Here is a 20,683-nt window from a genome sequence, read left to right as displayed (position 1 = left end):
TCCAGTGAAGCGGTGGACATGATGTGACAGTGCCTGGAGGCTGTGAGGGTCTGGATGGGAGGAAGCAGGCTCAGACTCAACGCTGACAATAAATAAGTAAGTAAGTAAGTAAGTAAGTAAGTAAGTAAGTAAGTAAGTAAGTAAGTAAGTAAGTAAGTAAGTAAATAAATAAATGCTAAACAGAGTGATGGCATTTGGGGAAAAGAACTGTCCTTTTGTCTAGTTGCTAAACAACTAATTCCCACAATACTGTCAAATAATTTACTAAGACTGTAATTTACTGAGAATGTATTACTATTATTCTTGTCATCCTTCCTAATATCTATCTCTTCCCACTTATGACTATAAACATGTTGCTTGCATCTTTCAATTTATATTGTGTTATTTGTTTCCTCGTACTATTTGATAGCTTATTAGTAACCTTGAGTATATTTTTATTCTTAATGAATATATTTTATTCTCCTTATGTATTCCCAGAGCTTATACACGAAAGACAAATTCCTTGTGTGTCTAATTTCTCTTCCCTTCCCTTCCCTTCCATTCTATTCTTCAAACTGAAATTTACAAAGTAAATTAGCTTTATATATGAGTTGACACAAATTGTCTATGGTGTTTCTTCCATGTTAAATTGTTTGTACTGTACACGCAAGTAGAAACATAGAAACATAGAAGTCTGACGGCAGAAAAAGACCTCATGGTCCATCTAGTCTGCCGTTATACTATTTTCTGTATTTTATCTTAGGATGGATATATGTTTATCCCAGGCATGTTTAAATTCAGTTACTGTGGATTTATCTACCACGTCTGCTGGAAGTTTGTTCCAAGGATCTACTACTCTTTCAGTAAAATAATATTTTCTCATGTTGCTTTTGATCTTTCCCCCAACTAACTTCAGATTGTGTCCCCTTGTCCTTGTGTTCACTTTCCTATTAAAAACACTTCCCTCCTGGACCTTATTTAACCCTTTAATATATTAAAATGTTTCAATCATGTCCCCCTTTTCCTTCTGTCCTCCAGACTATACAGATTGAGTTCATTAAGTCTTTCCTGATAAGTCTTTTCAAAGTAATTCTTTGAAAATGCTGGTCCTCTTATTTATTTTATTTTTATGTTTTATTTATTTATTTTTTTCAAGCACATATTATTATACATACCTACAAACATGATCTGAATGCATGAAAAGAATACGGATAAAAATAAAAGGGTATAATAAATAAATGAATCAATAAATATGCATATAAGCTTCATCCCTAAGGAAAACCCAGAATAACTTTTCATCAGTTAGAAAGCCACGTATGATTTTTTTTTCTCTTCAGAACCAAAACAACACATTTTAAGGCTTCCCTTGCCATTGGACAATACTGCATGTTGCCTTTAAAAATGCCGTAGGGATGTCATTTGGAAACAGGTTGCAGAGAGAAAGATTTGTTCTGTCAAGCAACTCCATCTCTGTAAGTTGCTGGTTGATTAGATGCAGCTGTAGGGTGGAGGACTTGTGGAAGCTCCAGTTTTGATTGCCAAATACAATGGAAGAAGGATGGTTTCCAGCTGATTGTTGATTTTAACGTGACTGAGGTTTTGCAATGTGAATAATTTAGAGACTTTAATGCTGGGTAAGGGAAGATAAAATAAAAAAATAAGCATGGGGGAAACCAATTTGAGACCATCGAAAGACTGGCAAAGATAACAACAAAATATAGATCACAAATTACTTCTAAATACTGCAAAAGTACCGACAAGGAATACAACAAAGGAGGGTGAATAGATGTTCATATAAATGAAGTTTACTGGAATGTAGTGAGCAAATGTTGTTTTTAAACTATCAGGCAAAAATTAAAGTACAACTAATAGCTTTAAAATATACAGGCTATGAAAACCACCAGTGCTACCAGGCTGCAAAAAATAATAGATGCAAAAAAAATTAGAATTTTGTTTCCTCTTATCTCATGGTGGTCAGAATGTTTGAAATCCAGATCTGGTAGCTCTAGCCAAATGTTGATATTATGTCTAAATATATTCATTCCATTGTAAAGCAATGTGGGAGGGCTGCTTCAAAAAAATCTGGTAGTAAGTCACTTTGATGTAGATTGAGGATGAGACCGACCATTCATATGCTGATAATGTATCTCCCAGCATCTCTTAGCATCGGTCTTCTTTGCTGCAGCTGTAGAGTTGAAGGTCACCAACATCTGGAGTGCAAGGGATGTATGGAGCTGGGCAGATAACTGTATTTCTCAGTCCCCATGCTAGAATCGCATTTTTTAAGGAGCTAAACCTCCACTGAATGGAGAAACACTGTTTTTAAAAAATTATCTACTAATTTTAGAATATCTTCCATATTCAACGGTTTCTATACTCCATGTCAGTAAAATGCGACCTTATTACAAGGGTAGCCCAGAAAGTAATTCACCACATTTTTTTCTTCAACAATTATTTATTGAACACAATGAAACTTACACACAAGAAAGTATGATGTTTCTTCTACACGCCTTATTTTTCCACGTAATCTCCATCCTGTTCTATGGCCTTCCTCCAACGAGATACAAGAACGTGTATGCCCTGTTGGTACTACTACTTGTTCTGGTCACGAAGCCATTTCTGCACTGTGCGGAATCACCTCTAATGTCCTCACCCTCTGTGCTCAGCGACTAACCGTACTTCTGTCGACTGCAGATTCTCAATAAACTGTACACAAACATTTGTGAATGTTCCCAACAGTTTCTTTCTCCACTTAACTTACATAGAAACATAGAAGTCTGACAGCAGAAAAAGACCTCCTGGTCCATCTAGTCTGCCCTTATACTATTTTCTGTATTTTATCTTAGGATGGATATATGTTTATCCCAGGCATGTTTAAATTCAGTTACTGTGGATTTATCTACCACATCTGCTGGAAGTTTGTTCCAAGGATCTACTACTCTTACAGTAAAATAATATTTTCTCATGTTGCTTTTGATCTTTCCCCCAACTAACTTCAGATTGTGTCCCCTTGTTCTTGTGTTCACTTTCCTATTAAAAACACTTCCCTCCTGAACCTTATTTAACCCTTTAACATATTTAAATGTTTCGATCATGTCCCCCATTTCCCTTCTGTCCTCCAGACTATACAGATTGAGTTCATTAAGTCTTTCCTGACATCAACAGCAAAAAAATATATTGGACATAAAAATAACACCATCATTGAACATGTATTAAAATAATAGTAAAAATACTAATCAAATGCAAGAATATTTACCGGTACCTGATTCCTGAATTCCTACAAACCAGTGGTTTCATAAGATAGATCAATCAGAATAGAGCTGGAGCTGTGAGATGTTCTAGTCTAGGGTAGGCAAAGTTGGCTCTTCTACGACATGTGGACTTCAATTCCCAGAATTCCTGAGCTAGCATGATTGGCTCAGGAATTCTGGGAGTTGAAGTCCACAAGTCATAGAAGAGCCAACTTTGCCTACCCTTGTATCTAGTCCAACTCCCTGCTCAAGCAGGAGACCAGGTACCATTTCAGATGGCTGTTCAGGTGGCTGTCCAGTGGTTTCTTAAAAACCTCCAGTGATGCAGCACCTACTAGTTCTGAAGGCAAGCTGGTCGACTGGTTAATTGTCCTCACTTTTAGGAAGTTTCTCCTTAATTCCAGTTTGCTTCTCTCCTTGATTAATTTTCATCTATTGTTTCTTGTATTGCTTTCTGGAGCTTTGGAAAATAGGTTGCCCCATCCTCTTTTTTGTGACAGCCTTTCAAATACTGGAATAACTGCTATCATGTCACCCATAGTCCTTCTTTTCCCTCGTCAGATAATACAGTAATACAATATTCTGCAGCATATTTTTTAACCACCTTCTATCCAGTTTATTTGATATTTTTATCTAGATTATTATACTGAAGTGCAGGAAAGGAACTAGAAAATCTAAAATCTGTAATAAGGAAAATTAAATTCTGCAAGTGGCGTATGTTATATATATATTATGCTGCATATGCAATTTCTATAATTTAGTATAAAACATGGTTATTATTGTGCAAACAGCAATAAAATCACACCTTTAGATTCTATTAATTAATGACTTTAATCAGTTTAAGACCCACCTCTGTAAATTTTATATTGCAGTGTTTGAGGTTTATGAGATCTAAAGCCTCTTTCTATTCATTTTTAACTCCTAAGAACTAGAAACATGCTGTTTTCCAAATGAATGCTGGGACTTCTACATTCTGTAGTTCCGTCGTGATTCTACAGCTAGCCAGTAGATTGCCTGCTTATCAAATTGTGCATGGTAGGCTCTGTACAAAAATGTAGATGCACAAAGTAATTCAAATCCTTATTTTGCTTTAGGGTAACTACTTTGTGCAAAACAAGGACCTTAAAAAGAAAAGGAATGCAGAGCGAGGGTGGGTGGGGAAACCCCTTTAAGGAGCACAAAATTCAGTCCAGGATGGCAAATGAATAAATACTGCACAAGAAACAGCAGGCAGCCACCACTCACTGCCAGCTTGAGTCTTGGGCAGAAAAAGCATAAAGAGCCTCTATTATTCTTTCTCATAGAAAACTATGTTCTATTAGCACCTGGCATAGTGTTTTTGTGTACTTACTTTTTTGTACATGTTCAGTCCAGGGCAATCAAATCAAAAAATTAATCAAGGAAAGAAAAAAAATCTGCATTTATGAAGGCCATGTACAAATCAGTTAAAGACAGATAATTTTCCAGAATCATTATAATTATGATTACAGTCACGATTATAATTCACAGTTGCCCTACTAGTATACCTGCATGCTTATTTGTAGCCTATTGTAAGCCATAATTTCCTTTCTAGACATCCAGCAGAACTTGGTTGGACTTGGCAAACAAGAAAAGGGAAGCAATTTGCAGGGGACACTTATCAAATAGGACAATAAATAAATGCATCTGAGTCATATGATGGTGGTGTTACATGCTAGTTGCTTATATGAAAAAGCCATCACAACAGTAGTTACAAGCCAAACTTCATTTTCTGATCTGGTATTGGGTTACAGACAATGCAAATGCATTTTGCTGCTCAGATTTTAGATTTGGCTTTCTGTTTTATTTTGCTCCAAGGTGCCTTTAAACAAAAATTCTGCTTTTAGTTATTCATGTTGATTCACGCTGATAAAGTTATAAATTTTCATAACCTAAAGAAAATTTTGCAACAATTTGAGAGTTCCACACCTCCAGCCAATGGATGATAGTATATTGCTTAATTTGGCTTCGTATTGGGGTTTTTGTACCTATTGCACCATCTCTGATTAAACTATAGCTCAGCCAATATAAAGATGGTTCCTCTTTTGTTCCTCTGCTCTCTGCTAAGCCTGGAATATACAGTATGTGCTTCCCTTCATACACACAAACACACACACATGCACGCACACACACACACACACACAAACAGACGCGCGTGTATCTCGGATACAAGCAGGCTTTGTGTTTTCAAAAGTTTGGAGTGAGGAATTACCCCCCAGCTTCTTTGTTCTAGAAAGCTAGGTGTAATCTGATACTTCTCACCATTGCATTCAAAGGTGTCAGTTTCGTTTTGAGACACCGCAGAAAGAAAGCCATGTGAGTTTATACTAGCCCAAAATCAGAAGGTGTTTAGTAGCACCTTTAAAGGTTTATTTATTATAAGGAATAAGATTTTGCCGCTTCGTGGCTGTAAGAAGCCAGATTCTTTTCTCTTCTTTCTCCGACTTTTATATACAGTACTTAAAATTCAAAAGTTGGCACACAATGTCAAAAAATTATATTGTTCAATTGCAAATGCTGTTTTTCCCCCTTCTCAAAACCCAGTTAGTTTTTCCTTTTTTTAAAAAAACCCCCAACAATCTAAAAAAGTAGTGAGCTGGAGACAAGGAGAAAACCACATTGGTTGCTTTGAAGTACTGGAAAAAATAGCTATGCATGTAAATAAATAAGAAATAACCTTCATGAGGCTTATAGTTGATGAACATGTTATCTGGGGACTTTCAAAAAGATAAATATACGAGTCTTAAAAAAAAAGAATGTCCTTTTTGTTCAAAAAAAAAAAAAGCAAGCATTTTAAAAATGAAATAGTTCGTTTTAACTGCTTTACCATTGGAAAAAAGACTCCAATAAGGCTGCACAATATCACCATACCTGTTGAGATTATACATTAAACACACCATAAGGGTTAGAAACCTGGAAGAACCATAAAGTGGTCAGAATTAGTAGAACAAATGTAAAAAATATGCAGGTAATATTAGTTAGGTTAAAGAAATTGAAGACTTTAAGAACGATTATTTTAAGATTTTTAAAGCAAAACAAGAGATTGAAAAAAGTGGGGATTCTTTATCAAAAATCTAAGATTACGTCAACTGGAAAGTTAGAATAATTTAAACTAAAGAGTGAGACAACAGAAGTAGTTGATAATTACAATTTTCTAGAGTTGAGATCTTATAAAGATCCTAACTGTTCAAATAATAGTCAGAGAAGGATACCGGAAAAGCGCGATATTCTTCTCTGACTATTATTTGAACAGTTAGAATCTTTATAAGATCTCAACTCTAGAAAATTGTAATTATCAACTACTTCTACTGGAAAAGCGCGAGATATTTTTGTGAAGACAAAAAAGTTGGAATAGGCAACTCACTGCTATTCACTCTATGATGTACGGATGCGCGAGATGGACAACTGCAACAGCAATGGGAAAAGAATGGATTCCTTTGAGCTACAAGGCTGGGAAAACGTTATGTTCCTTAGAGAGAAAGAGAGAGCCGATTGTTCGATATTAGAGGACATCAAGGCAGAATACTCAATAGAAACAAGGATATTGAAATAATATTTTGGACACACGAGAAGATTAATATGTCTATGGAAAAGATGATAATGCTGAGCAAAAGGTAAGGAAGATCTGGAAGAGTAGGTAGAAGAAAAACCGAAGTCTACAGAAATGCCCCTGCAAGATTTAAGAAATACAATGAAATTCAGGACATTTTGGAGAATTTTCATCCATAGGGAGTTGGTTGCAACTCAATGGAGCATAGCAACAACAAATAATAAATAAATTCCTTAATAGTGACTATTCAGTGAATCTCTCCACAACAATCCTAGGCTGTCAGGAAAAAGAAAGTTTGGTTTGTTTCTTTGATTTTCCAAGCTATCCTAAGTGTTACCTGATTTTTGCTTGAAACATACAGAAGCACATCTGCTTCCCTTATTTCCAGCAACTTTAGGGTTGAAAATGGTCATTTTTGTGTGTGTGTGATCTTGAAGCATAGAGCCCACAAGGTAAAATATTGTACATCACTTGCCCGAAGAAATACCTAAATCACACTCAGCAAGTACAGTTAACACTGTAAAATGAACATGCCAGAAAGTTTCAAATTCTTAAACATGCAAACAACAGAAGGACATCTCACAGTGACAAAAAGAAATTTCTGTGCAAGTTCTAGATGTGCTCTAGGGCAAGTACTGTTCAGTAGGATAACTTTTTATTCTAATAAAAGATATTGATAAAATTGAACGGGTCCAAAAATGGTGGAAGGTCTGAAGTATAAAACTTATAGGATTCAATCTGTATAGTCTGGAGAACAGAAGGGAAAGGCTGGGCATGATCGAAATACAGTATTTAAATATGTTAAAGGGTTAAATAAAGTTCAGCAGTGGTGTTTTTAATAGGAAAGTGAACACAAGAACAAAGGGGCACAATCTGAGTTGGGGGAAAGATCAGAAGCAAGGTGAGAAAATATTATTTCACTGAAAGAGTAGTAGATGCTTGAAACAAACTTCCAGCAGATGTGGTTGGTAAATCCACAATAACGGAATTTAAACATGCCTGGGATAAACATATATCCATCCTAAGATAAAATACAAGAAATAAAATAAGGGCTGACTAGATGGACCATGAGGTCTTTTTCTGTCGTCAATCTTCTATGCTTCTATGTTTCTAATCTGATGGTGTCATAACTAACAGAAGACATCTCCTGGTCCCTCATTCACATTATCCTTTCCTCCCACCCTTTTCCCTCTTTTTTTCTTCTCACCACTGAAAGATCACCATAAATAGTCCTCGACTTACAACAGTTTGTTTAGTGACTGTGCAAAGTTACAACAGCATTGAAAAAATTGACTTATGACTAGATTGTTTCACACTTACGACCATTGCAGCATCCTCATGGTCACATAATCAAAAGTCAGACCCTTGGCAACTGACTCGTATTTATGATCTTTGCAGTGTCCCAAGATCATGTAATCGTCTTTTGCAATTTTCTCACAAGCAAAGACAATGGGTAAGCTAGATTGACTCAACAACCATGTTACTAACTTAATAACCGCAGTGATCTATCCATCCGCTGTTGCAAGAAAGGTCATAAAACAGGGACGTCTTACTTAACAACAGTTGTAAGCCAAGGACTACCTGTATTTAGGAAATATCTGGAAAGATTCAATTCCTTTCTGCCTCTTAATGCCTCAGCACAGGTGGAACACTTCCCTGATATGAGATTTCTCTGGTGATTTCTTTAGCAGTTTGTGTTTAATTTACAAAGGGCTGTCATGAATCTACATGAAGAAGCAGCTCCTGTTGCGAAACCCAGATTTCTACAACTTGACCAGTAAGCATCATATTAGCATTTCAGCCTCTCTCAGGAGGAATGAAATTTTGCAGCTGCAGGTTTAGGAGCTATTCTGAGCTGACCCCGAATAAGGCCTGTTGTAGAAGAAACTGTTGATTGAAGGAGCTTTTTAATGTCATATAACTTGCAAGTTTTGCAGGGTTGCCCTTGTCTCCTCCACCCATAGCCACTAAGATGTGAACTACTACTAACATGCTTCTATCTGGTTCAAATGAACTGAGCCATGGATTCTGTATTGCTTTCGCTGGGAAATTAGTTCACAATCTTGTAGTTTTTTCTCTTGGAAATTTTATTTCCATTTATTTCTCCTCCAAATCCCTTTGTTTTGTTTCTATTCAGCTATAATTGAATATTGTTTGTTTGATTTACATGCCACCCCTCTCTGTCATTATTTCAACTGAATATTCCAGCTACTGTATTTCCTAACACCTCCAGTAGCTCCACCTGAGCTTGTTGATCAAAAAAGTTGGCAGTTCGGCAGTTCGAATCCCTAGTATAGATCTCCTGCATGAGCACGGGGTTGGACTGGATGATCTCCAAGCTCCCTTCCAACTCTGTTACTGTTAAGTTCTTCTGTTCAGTTCTTTAACGTATCAGCCCAGTTGGGTGTTCGTTATTTTCATTTTATATAACTGAATGACACGGAAGATCCTTTATTGGACAGGACCAGTGAAGGAATGCAGAATTTTACTCACATGCTACGCTAAGCCATTGTTGCGTTTTCAACATCATTTGTCTCAGTTTACACAATATACCATGTTACAAGCTGTGTCCTGAAGCCAGAGTTTCAAAACACAGTATGTAAACCATTATATGATGCAGTATGTTCAGTGAATTCAGCCCCAAAGTTTATTATTTGACCTGCAAACAAACCTAATCAGATGCTGGTGTACTGCAAGCATGGTATGTTTGTGTGTATGCTTGCTTTTAGGAATGGGGTTTTTAGTGTTTTTTAAATTATTAGATTTGTTCTTACATTGTCTTTGTTATTGTTGTGAGCCGCCCCGAGTCTACGGAGAGGGGCGGCATACAAATCTAATAAATAATAATAAAATAATAATGGGAGTTTGCCCTTTATTTCTGAATCCCATTGGGAAGGAATGAAGATTGGTGATTGTATTGTAAAATGGAAATTGAATCCATGTGGTTACATGGATTGGGAAAAAAGAAGAAAGCAAACACGAGCAATAAACTGACTACAGGATGTATCTTCACCTTTTATTACCTTGTCACACAATTTACCTGTGCAGCAAGTGAGTATATTTGGCTATAAATCTATAAATGGCTACTAGATGCTTTCTTAATCCTTCCATCAAACTCTGGATTTGTTTGTTAAGTGAATCTGGTCTATTGAAATGAGGATCACAAAAGATTATCACATAACAACATTATTGATGTGAGTCAGTTACCAAGTATCCAAATGTAAATCACAGTCTTAACTATAAAAAATGGCCATAAGTCACTTTTTTCAGTGCCGATATAACTTTGAAAGGTCACTAAGTCAACTGTTGTAGGTCAAGAACTACTTCTATAGATCACTCAAAGTAATGTTAAATTATTTTATTAGAAGTATTCTAATTCTAATTGAGCACAATCTATGTTCCTATAATGCTTACACTTTCCCAAATTACTGCCTTTCTTCATTAAAGAGCAATGTTTTTCTGTCCACTTAAATTATTTATCTTAAAATTTAGAATCTAGAATCTACTTCTGAGCACCAGTGGTCTATTCTCAATGAGTTGAGCAGGAACAGTTTCATACCCCAAATCTGTCTAAGGTTAAATCATCCATTGAGTTACTATCTATCAAGAATAGTAGTAGTAGAGGAACTTATTTCCATGACCATTCAGCTTCTAGCAAAGCAGTGTTGTGTTCTATATGCTTTGCTGAAATGGAGACCACCCAGAGGTGGGTTCCTCTAGGTTCTCACCAGTTCTGTAGAACTGGTAGCAAACTTCTGGTGATGTCATGGAACCGGTTCTATCAGTATCTGTCTGTGGATGCTGCCATCTTTTTTGAAGATATTTTTTGCCTAATTTTTCCTTCTGTGCATACGCAGAAGTTGAGTTTCCAGCACTGCGCATGCGCCATCTTGTTTTTGGCTTTTTGGGGGGAATTTGTAACAAATTTTCAGCACTGTGAATGCATGCACACTTCACAACCCCACGGTACACAATGCACCTGCAGCCATGCTGCATTGGACGAGGCAAACTGGTGGCGAGGTAAGTTAGAACCCACTCCTGAGATCACCATATGATAAAGCAGCAGTCCCCAAACTATGGCCAGCGGCCCGCATGCGGCCCGCTAAGGCCATTTATCCGGCCCGCGGGTGAGTGACACAAAAACACACACAAAAACAACCCCCGCGCAGTCTTTTCCAACTAATATCAATCATTTAAAAAGTTGCAAAAGTTTTTTTCCCTAATGTTGTCATCCAGGTACATACTTTTCTTTTAATTAAATTCCTTCCTTAATGTTCCTTCAATAAGTACAACATCAATTATATTTCTAACTTATTTCTAAGCCAAAGTGCTTCCTTCTTTATACATTTTTCTATAAACCAAGAAAACCTTGTATAGCTATCAGATGTTAACAAAAGAAAATTAAAAACAAAACATAAACATATATGAATTTCAGACTTCTTTCCCCCCTCTAAATAGTATGTTCCCATTTTGTTTTTTACTTTAAAATAAGGTATGTGCAGTGTGCATAGGGATTTGTTCATAGGTTTTTTTTATAGTCCGGCCCTCCAACAATCCGAGGGACAGTGAACTGGCCCCTCGTGTAAAAAGTTTGGGGACTCCTGTGATAAAGTATATAAAGAGAGTTTTCCAAGGATTTTTCAAGAATTGTGTTATCTTATGGAATTATGCAAAGCAGCTCATTACATCTGAACATCCATATCTCAAATGATAAACTTCAAATGTGGAGAAGGACACAGTTGGCCTTCACAATTCCTTTGGTGTTTGAAGTTGGAATGTTTCTCTTAATTTTAGAAATATAAAGTTGTAAGGATTTTTATAGCTTTTAGATTAACTTGTTATTGGTGGATTTAATGCTTCTCTTAGTTTGTGTTATAAAATTATTCTACACAAATAAAATCCCTTTTAGGTTGAGCTCATGTCCCAATGGTAAATGCACACATGCATGTATGTATGTACTTATCCTTTACTTTTTTCCAGTATGATTTTTAACTGCTTTCTCAAGCCTTGATTTCCCTTGGATGGTCCCCATCCAAGAATTAACCCCAATTGCCCTTTTTAGTTTTCTAAATCAATGTAAGGTTGACTAAGCCCTGACATATTTATTCATATATATGACACATACAGGTGATGAAATTACCTCCTGGTACAGTGAATATAAGTTTGCGGTTAGTGCATTTTCATTAAAGTCATTGTTGCTTTTCCTGTTATATATTCTAAAGCAGTGTTTTTCAACCAGTGTGCTGCGAGACACGGTCAGGTGTGCTGCGAAGAAGGAAGCTCAGGTTCTGGTCTCACAACTTTTTCCTGAGAGAGAGAGAGAAAGAGAGTGAGAAAGAGAAAAAAAGAGTGAGAGAAAGAGAGAAAGAAAGCAAGAAAGAGAAAAGAGAGAAAGAGTGAGAAAGAAAGAGAGAGAGAAAGAGAGAGAGAAATCAAGAGAGTGAGAAAGCAAGCAAGAGAGAGATAGAAAGAAAGCAAGAGAAAGAGAGAGAAAAGGAGAGGAAGGGAGAGAGAGAGAAAAATGAGCAAAGAGGGGAGGAAAAAAGAGAAATGAGGAAATGATTGAGACAGAGAATGAGAGGAAAGAGAGAGAAACAAGAGAGAGAGAGAGAGAGAGAGAAGTGACTCTTGATTTAAAACATATGATAAAAAGCACCCAAAAAATAAGAGAGAAAACCCCCCAGCCCTCACCTGTTTTTGGAAATGGTTCAAGAGTATGTATATATATATACACACACACACACACACAAGAGGGGGAGGAGACAGGGATGGAAAAAGAGAGGAGAGTGTCTTAGAGTGTCGTTTTGTGTCCTTTTGGTTGGTGGTGTGCCCCAGGATTTTGTAAATGTAAAAAATGTGCCGCGGCTCAAAAAAGGTTGAAAATCACTGTTCTAAAGGAACCATATGTAGGAAAGGGAACATAATACCACTCTTTCTAGAGAAATATTTACTTAATTGTCTCTACTTGCTTGTCCTGTGCTCTCTCACAAACTCCATTTCTCAAAAGTTTAAAGACTGACTTCACACACTAGCTATACTAAGGTATTGTATGATCTGGTGGATTTTGGCTTGGCACAATATAAAAAGGCCACTGAATAACTTTGAAAGTGTATTGAAGGTGCCACATTCCCCTCGACACTCTTGATTTAGATATTCTGGAGAACAGGTAATTAAAAAAAATATAACTGCCACATCTTGGAGAGATCACTAGTACTGCTTTTCATTTTGTTTCCATACACAAAATTGACTTCAAGAGAACAAGGGAATATATTTTTTGCACAGCTATACCAAGGTTGAAACTTTGCTGTCTGAAAACCATTTGATTATAGCTCAAGACTTTTTGTATTATTAATTTTTATCTCTATGTTAATTTTTTTTAATATTGTTTAGAAAGATTGCCTGAGTTTCTCTAGAATGGAAAGGCTGTTTCTAAATAAAACAAATAGCTTTAAGATTTTGTTTCTTTTTTATGATACTCCATCCTAGCTTCCTAAAATAGCTGCTTTGTTCAGTTTAATGATTAGACAAGCTAAAGTATGCTTCGGTTCTGCAAAATAGTAGGATCAGCTTTGACCTTAAACTGAATGATAGGGAAAGAAGCGAAAAAACAAGGATCAAAGCATTTTGAAGCAACGATAGCTGAAGTAAAACTCCCGTTTTTCCACCCCCCAAAAAACAGGTTATAACCGCCAGCTCATGCCCCAGTACTGAACAGGTGGCCTATTCTGGTGAAAAATTTCCAGAATCCTCTCTTCTTAATGCCTGAAATAATGACTTCTTTTTATCTCAATTTGGGGCGTTTTTGCCCAATATGAACTGGGTCCATGTTAGATCACTGTGATAATATTTCCATGATGTGTAGGATCTCATCAACTAATATCATGACATACCAACATTTCTGCTTTTTAGTGGAAACGTTCCTCGAACTCCTTTTTCAGAAATAATAGCAGCAAAGAAAACACACATTCTCAATCAAGTTTAGGAGATTGGCTGTCTTTCTTCATGAAAATAAAGCCAAGTGGTTGGTAAATCCACAGTAACTGAATTTAAACATGCCTGGGATAAACATATATCCATCCTAAGATAAAATACAGGAAATAGTATAAGGGCAGACTAGGTGGACATGAAGTCTTTTTCTGCGGTCAATCTTCTGTTTCTATGTTTCTCAGTGCCTGCTCCATATTTAGATAAGTCCAAAGTGACATGCCTAGATGTCACATTTGGTTTTGTTTAGGATATCGCTCCTTCACATTACAAAGACATGTCGTTGACATTGATGATCAATGGTACTGACACAGCAATACTTTCAGCACAGTGGGATGTTATTGCTTTTAGCAGAAAAATGTACAGATTAAGATAGGTGAATTCAGATTAATTCATTTGGGATGCCTAAATGGATTTTCTGACCATAGTCTGTGTGTATATTACCCAAGCATTTTACATAGAAGCTAGCCCAAATCTAATGATCCTATTTTAATAATATATGTCATTTCCACACTGAGGAAAAATTGGACATGTTTATGAGTGTAGGGAATTATTTGCTATCTGTTCATAAATACACCAAAACTTTCTGTTTTGATTAATCTGGAAACTTTCTTTTAATAAAGGTAATCTAATTGTTTGCATTCTCTCCTCCTTCAACGTGTTCAGTTGGGAGGAAAGCTGGGTACATTTTCTAGCTGAACAGCATAAAACAGTATAATTTGGAAAGATGCAGTTTACTTCTATCCAGTTATAAGGAAGGCATCAGCATATTATTCAGTACAATCGCCTTATCTTGAATCTCTTTTCTCCTTCAAAGTACAGGGGAAATTGTCCTGTTTTAATGGTCACATTAATCCTGGATTAAACCAAAATATTCATTCACTCAGGCTCACTAGGGCATTGCTTCCAAGCAAAAACCCTTGAATATGACAAGAAATTTTATCCAGGCAGTTGAAGCAGAATTTAAAAGATTTGTATTTATTTATTTATCAAAATGTGTACAAGATAATAGGTATGATATAAATATGAACAAAAGCAAGTAAGTATAGGTACATTTGGACAGTGACGGTAAGCACAATTATGTGTTTATCCACGCCCCTTACAAACCTCTTAGGAATGGGGTGAGGTGGACTATAGACAGTCTTAAGGTTAAAGTTTTTGGGGTTTGGGGAAGAAACCAGAGTCAGGTAGTGCATTCCATGCACTGATCACTCTGTTGCTGAAATCGTATTTTCTGTAGTTGAGTTTCAAGCGGTTCACATTGAGTTTGAATCTATTTTGTGCGCGCGTGTTGTTGCGGTTGAAGCCAAAGTATTCATTGACCGGTAGGACATTGTGGTAGATGATTTTATGAACTATATTTAGATCAGATCGAAGATGATGTAGCTCTAGGTTTTCTAAGCCCCAAATTTCAAATCTGGTGGAATATGGTATTCTGTTGCAAGGAGAGGAGGACTCTTCTTGTGAAATATTTCTGGACTCTCTCAATTGTATTAATGTCCATTATGCAGTGCGGGTTCCAGACGGGTGAGCTGTATTTGAGGATTGGTGTAGCAAACGTTTTGCATGCTCTGGTTAGCAGTTTAATATTGCCAGAGAAGTTACGTAAGATTAGATTAACAACTCTTAGTGCTTTTTTGCCAATGTTGTTACAATGGGCACTTAGGTCATTAGATACGAGTTCTCCAAGGTCCTTAAAAGAGTGAGGGTCATCTACAAGTTTGTATTTCGTGTTCTAATTATTATTATTTTTTATTTATACTTTTTATTTATTATATTATTTATACCTGTTAAGGAACATGGGAGTACTCATACCAAACATCAAAATTCTTCTATAATGTTTATTTAGATGGAACTATTGTAACGCGGATTGCTCCTAGTGTTAATTAAACACTTACTTTCTGCAGGTTCTTCCTTTTTCCATTAAAGCAGGACAATTGATTATTTGTTCTTGAGTAACCTTTCTTTACTTTTGTTTATTGCTGGCTTTTTTTAGGGATTATAATTGCTATTGTTCCACCATTATTTTGTCCTCTTATATAATGGGACAGCTTTATTTTTCAGTATTTTTTTTTTAAAGGAAAGTTGGAATGAGGACTTTTCCTTCCAGCTTTCTCTCCCTCTCCTTTGCACAAACAGAAAACGACATCCAGGGCCAATTATGAGAATACATCCAAGAGAGAATTAATAGCCTCTTCAAGGAATGATTCTTCTGTCATGCTAAACTGAAAGCCCGTGAAAGGCATATCCCGATGGCAGAAATTTTAATTAAAGGCACAGATCAAAATCCCTTTAGTACTAGAATGTTGGGCAAGCTAGTTTTACAACTGTACAGTTTTACAACAATGTTTTAAGGGTTTAGAAGGCAAACACTAGCAATTGTAAATAGAGGATCTCCAAAATGTATCATTATGGCAGCTTAATTCAAATTAATTAATTTGGAGCACCCAGAATCCTAGACTATCAGTCTATAGCAGTGTTTTTCCACCAGTGTGCCATGGCACACTAGTGTGCCGTAAGACATGGTCAGGTGTGCCGCGAAGAAGGAAGCTCAGGTTCCGGTCTTGCAACTTTTTGCAGAGAGAAAGAGAGTGAGAGAGAAAGAAAAAGAAAGCAAGAGACAGAGAGTGAGAGAGAGAAAAGAGAGAGAGAGAAAGCAAGTGTCAGAGAGAAAGAAAGCAAGAGAGAGAGAAAGAAAGCAAGAGAGAGAGAGAAAGCAAGAGAGAGAGAGAAAAAAGAGAGGAAGGGAGAGAGAGAGAGAAATGAGCAAAAAGGGGAGGGGAAAAAAGAGAAATGAGAAAATGATTGAGACAGAGAATGAGAGGAAAGAGAAAGAAACAAAAGAGAGAGAGAAGTGACTCTTGATTTAAAGGACATGATAAAAAGCACCCAAAGAATAAGAGAGAAACCCCCCCAGCCCTCATCTGTTTTTGGAAATGATTCAAAAGTGTGCATACAAACAGGGGGTGGGGAGGAGAGTGTGCCCCAGGATTTTAAAATGTAAAAAATGTGCCGCGGCTCAAAAAAGGTTGAAAACCACTGGTCTATAGTATACATGTATCTGTAATTTCCCAAGCTAGTTGGCTTCTAGGATAAATCTGGGAAGCTGGTTATCACCCGTACAGCTTTTAGGAACTGTATAGTTGCAGGATCAAATACTGGTTATTGAAATGGATGTCCAAGTGCCGCCTCTATGTTGGATGAGGCAGGCAGGATTCCCTTGAGTACCATTTTCTGGGGGTCAAGGGAAAGGGAGGGTCTTGCCTTCTCTTTCTACTCAAGATCCCCACGTGCAATTGATGGGCCACTGTGTGACACAGAATGCTGGACTCGATGGGCTTTGGCCTGATTCAGCAGGGCTCTTCTTATGTTCTTATGGCCACTGTCTTCAAGTAGTATCTATGATCCCAGTAAGATCTCCTTGTATGGACTTGCTCCATGAGCCTTTCCTTAAGGATTGCAATTTTCAGAAAGCATGAAAGGGAGTTTTTTCAACTACAGCCTCCTTTTAATGGTACATTCCCCTGGGAATTTTTTAGACTTTATAAAATCTTGTGTTTGAATTAAATAACCTAAGATGGTAAATACAGTGTATCTAATATCCTTTCCAGGTGTGGGTTCGAGCTGGAACGCTAAATTGGGCTCGCCATCGCGGCTCATGAGTGCTTGCAGGGCCAGCGCGATTTTGCTTCTGCGTGCATGGAGCTGCAGGTGCGCCTCTTTCGGCATGCGCGGAAGCAAAAACACGGGTGCACCTGCGGCTCAGTGTGCGATTTTACTATCTCCACAGGTGTAGAAGCAAAATCGTGCTGGCCCCGCAAGCACTCACAAGCTGCGGTGGTGAGCCCAATTTAGTGTTCTGGCTAGCAGCCCACCCACTCCTTTCCTCCCAACAACAAACCTGTGCAATGAATAGGGCTGAGGTAGAGTTGACTGGCCTAGGTAGCATTCAGGGAAGACAGGACTAGAAGCGAGTATTCTGAGCAGAGTCAGGTTACAAGCGGTGTGCCACAAGGGTCTGTTCTGGGTCCTATTCTTTTTAATATGTTTGTGAGTGACATAGGGGAAGGTTTGGTAGGGAAGGTTTGCCTATTTGCTGATGACTCTAAAGTGTGCAATAGGGTTGATATTCCTGGAGGCGTCTGTAATATGGTAAATGATTTAGCTTTACTAGATAAATGGTCAAAGCAATGGAAACTGCAGTTTAATGTTTCCAAATGTAAAATAATGCACTTGGGGAAAAGGAATCCTCAATCTGAGTATTGTATTGGCAGTTCTGTGTTAGCAAATACTTCAAAAGAAAAGGATTTAGGGGTAGTGATTTCTGACAGTCTCAAAATGGGTGAACAGTGCAGTCAGGCGGTAGGGAAAGCAAGTAGGATGCTTGGCTGCATAGCTAGAGGTATAACAAGCAGGAAGAGGGAGATTATGATCCCGCTATATAGAATGCTGGTGAGACCACATTTGGAATACTGTGTTCAGTTCTGGAGACCTCACCTACAAAAAGATATTGACAAAATTGAACGGGTCCAAAGACGGGCTACAAGAATGGTGGAAGGTCTTAAGCATAAAACGTATCAGGAAAGACTTAATGAACTCAATCTGTATAGTCTGGAGGACAGAAGGAAAAGGGGGGACATGATCGAAACATTTAAATATATTAAAGGGTTAAACAAGGTCCAGGAGGGAAGTGTTTTTAAAAGGAAAGTGAACACAAGAACAAGGGGACACAATCTGAAGTTAGTTGGGGGAAAGATCAAAAGCAACATGAGAAAATATTATTTTACTGAAAGAGTAGTAGATCCTTGGAACAAACTTCCAGCAGACGTTGTAGATAAATCCACAGTAACTGAATTTAAACATGCCTGGGATAAACATATATCCATCCTAAGATAAAATACAGAAAATAGTATAAGGGCAGACTAGATGGACCAGGAGGTCTTTTTCTGCCGTCAGACTTCTATGTTTCTATGTTTCTATCCACAATATCCTGGTTTTTAGCCTGGTGCCTTAACCACCAGACCAAGCTAGCTCTCAGATGTAGCCGGATGGAACTTTGCATTGAGAATATTCTTAAAAACATACCTGTTTTATTAATGTTGTGGGTCTCAGCAGAAATTGTTTTTGTTTAGTGACTATTTATTTATTTTTTTATTTATTGAATTTGTGTGCCGCCCCTCTCCGCAGACTCGGGGCGGCTAACAACAATGATAAAAAAACAGCATGTAGAAATCCAATTAATAAAACAACTAAAAACCCATATAATAAAACCAAACATACACACAAACATACCATGCATAACTTGTAATGGCCTAGGGGGAAGGAATATCTTAACTCCCCCATGCCTGGCAGCATAAATGAGTCTTGAGTAGTTTAATCTCCGGGGGGAGTTGGTTCCAGAGGGCCGGGGCCGCCACAGAGAAGGCTCTTCCCCTGGGGCCTGCCAAATGACATTGTTTAGTCGATGGGACCCGGAGAAGGTCAACTCTGTGGGACCTTATCGGTAGCTGGGATTCGTGCGGTAGCAGGCGGTTCCGTAGGTAATCTGGTCCCATGCCATATAGGGCTTTAAAGGTTCCAGGATCATCTTTCAATACTACAGCATATATTCCTATGTATTGCTATTTTTTTTAGGATTTCCAGTTCTTCTACCTCACTGTAATATGCATTGCTTGTTTTTACCCGATTTATGAAGATTCAAATATAGATTACATGGCTCAGAATTAGCTGCAATTGGAATTGTTTACAGTGGGAACCCAGTGAAATAAACAAAACATATTAAGCCAGACCATTTAAATACACATATCAGACCAGTAGTTCCTGGAGTGTAACACTGTTGGCACTGAATAGTAATGGGAGTTCAAGATTTCAGAGTAGAGTTTTTCTTGCTATATGGGGAGAAGCTGGCATTGAATCTGGACCTTCTACATTATGAGATGCCCAAGTGCCTTGCAAACATCACTGCAGCCACAGTTCAAAGGATGCAGTTTTGCTTTGGGGAAATTTCTAAGACAGTTATGTACTTTTGTTTAGCTGAAGATGCTATTTCAGCACAATAGAACAGTTGAGCAGGAAGTTTCTTATTCCTATTTTTCCTTCTTGGTAATAATATATCATATGCCACTGTATGCTTCCTCTACCATACTACTATCTATCATCTACCTTTCTCCTTGTTCATATCAATCTGTATATGATGGAAGCCTGAGAGCCCTTGATAAGGATTGCAGTAAATAAACAGCTGTATATAGGAGTTTATGATGTTCCTACTAGAAATGAGTTGCATCAGTAATAGCCAGTATCAGAGAAACTCCAGTGCTAGCATTAGCAATATGAAAGTAACAACACTTAAGTATTGTTATCTGAATTAGACTAAAGTACTTCTACTTAATTATTATTATTATTATTATTTATTAGATTTGCATGCCGCACCTCTCCGGAGACTCGGGGCGGCTCACAACAATAGTAAAAACAATATTATGGTGGAACAAATCTAATATTAAAAAGAAGCATATAAAAATCCTATCATGTTTAAAAAACCAAACAACACATACATACCAAATATAAATATAAAAAACCTGGGTTAAGGTGTCTTAACTCCCCCATGCCTGGGGGTAAAGGTGGGTCTTGAGTAATTTATGAAAGACAAGAAGGGTGGGGGCAGTTCTAATCTCTGGGGGGAGTTGGTTCCAGAGGGCCGGGGCCACCACAGAGAAGGCTCTTCCCCTGGGGCCCGCCAAGAACTTAATTTGTTCCGTGACCAGGTTCTTAAGTAGAAAAAAAATTCAAAACTTTAAGGCTTAAAAAAAAAGAGGGACTCTGAGGCGGCGAAGAGGAGCACATGCCTCCAACGCACCCAACGCGAGGTTGCCTCCCATACACTGGCTGCTGCTGCTGCTGCTAC

This window comes from Erythrolamprus reginae, chromosome Z, assembly GCF_031021105.1.
Source record: "Erythrolamprus reginae isolate rEryReg1 chromosome Z, rEryReg1.hap1, whole genome shotgun sequence".
In the NCBI taxonomy this organism is placed as follows: domain Eukaryota; kingdom Metazoa; phylum Chordata; class Lepidosauria; order Squamata; family Dipsadidae; genus Erythrolamprus; species Erythrolamprus reginae.
This window is presented reverse-complemented; position numbering follows the sequence as displayed.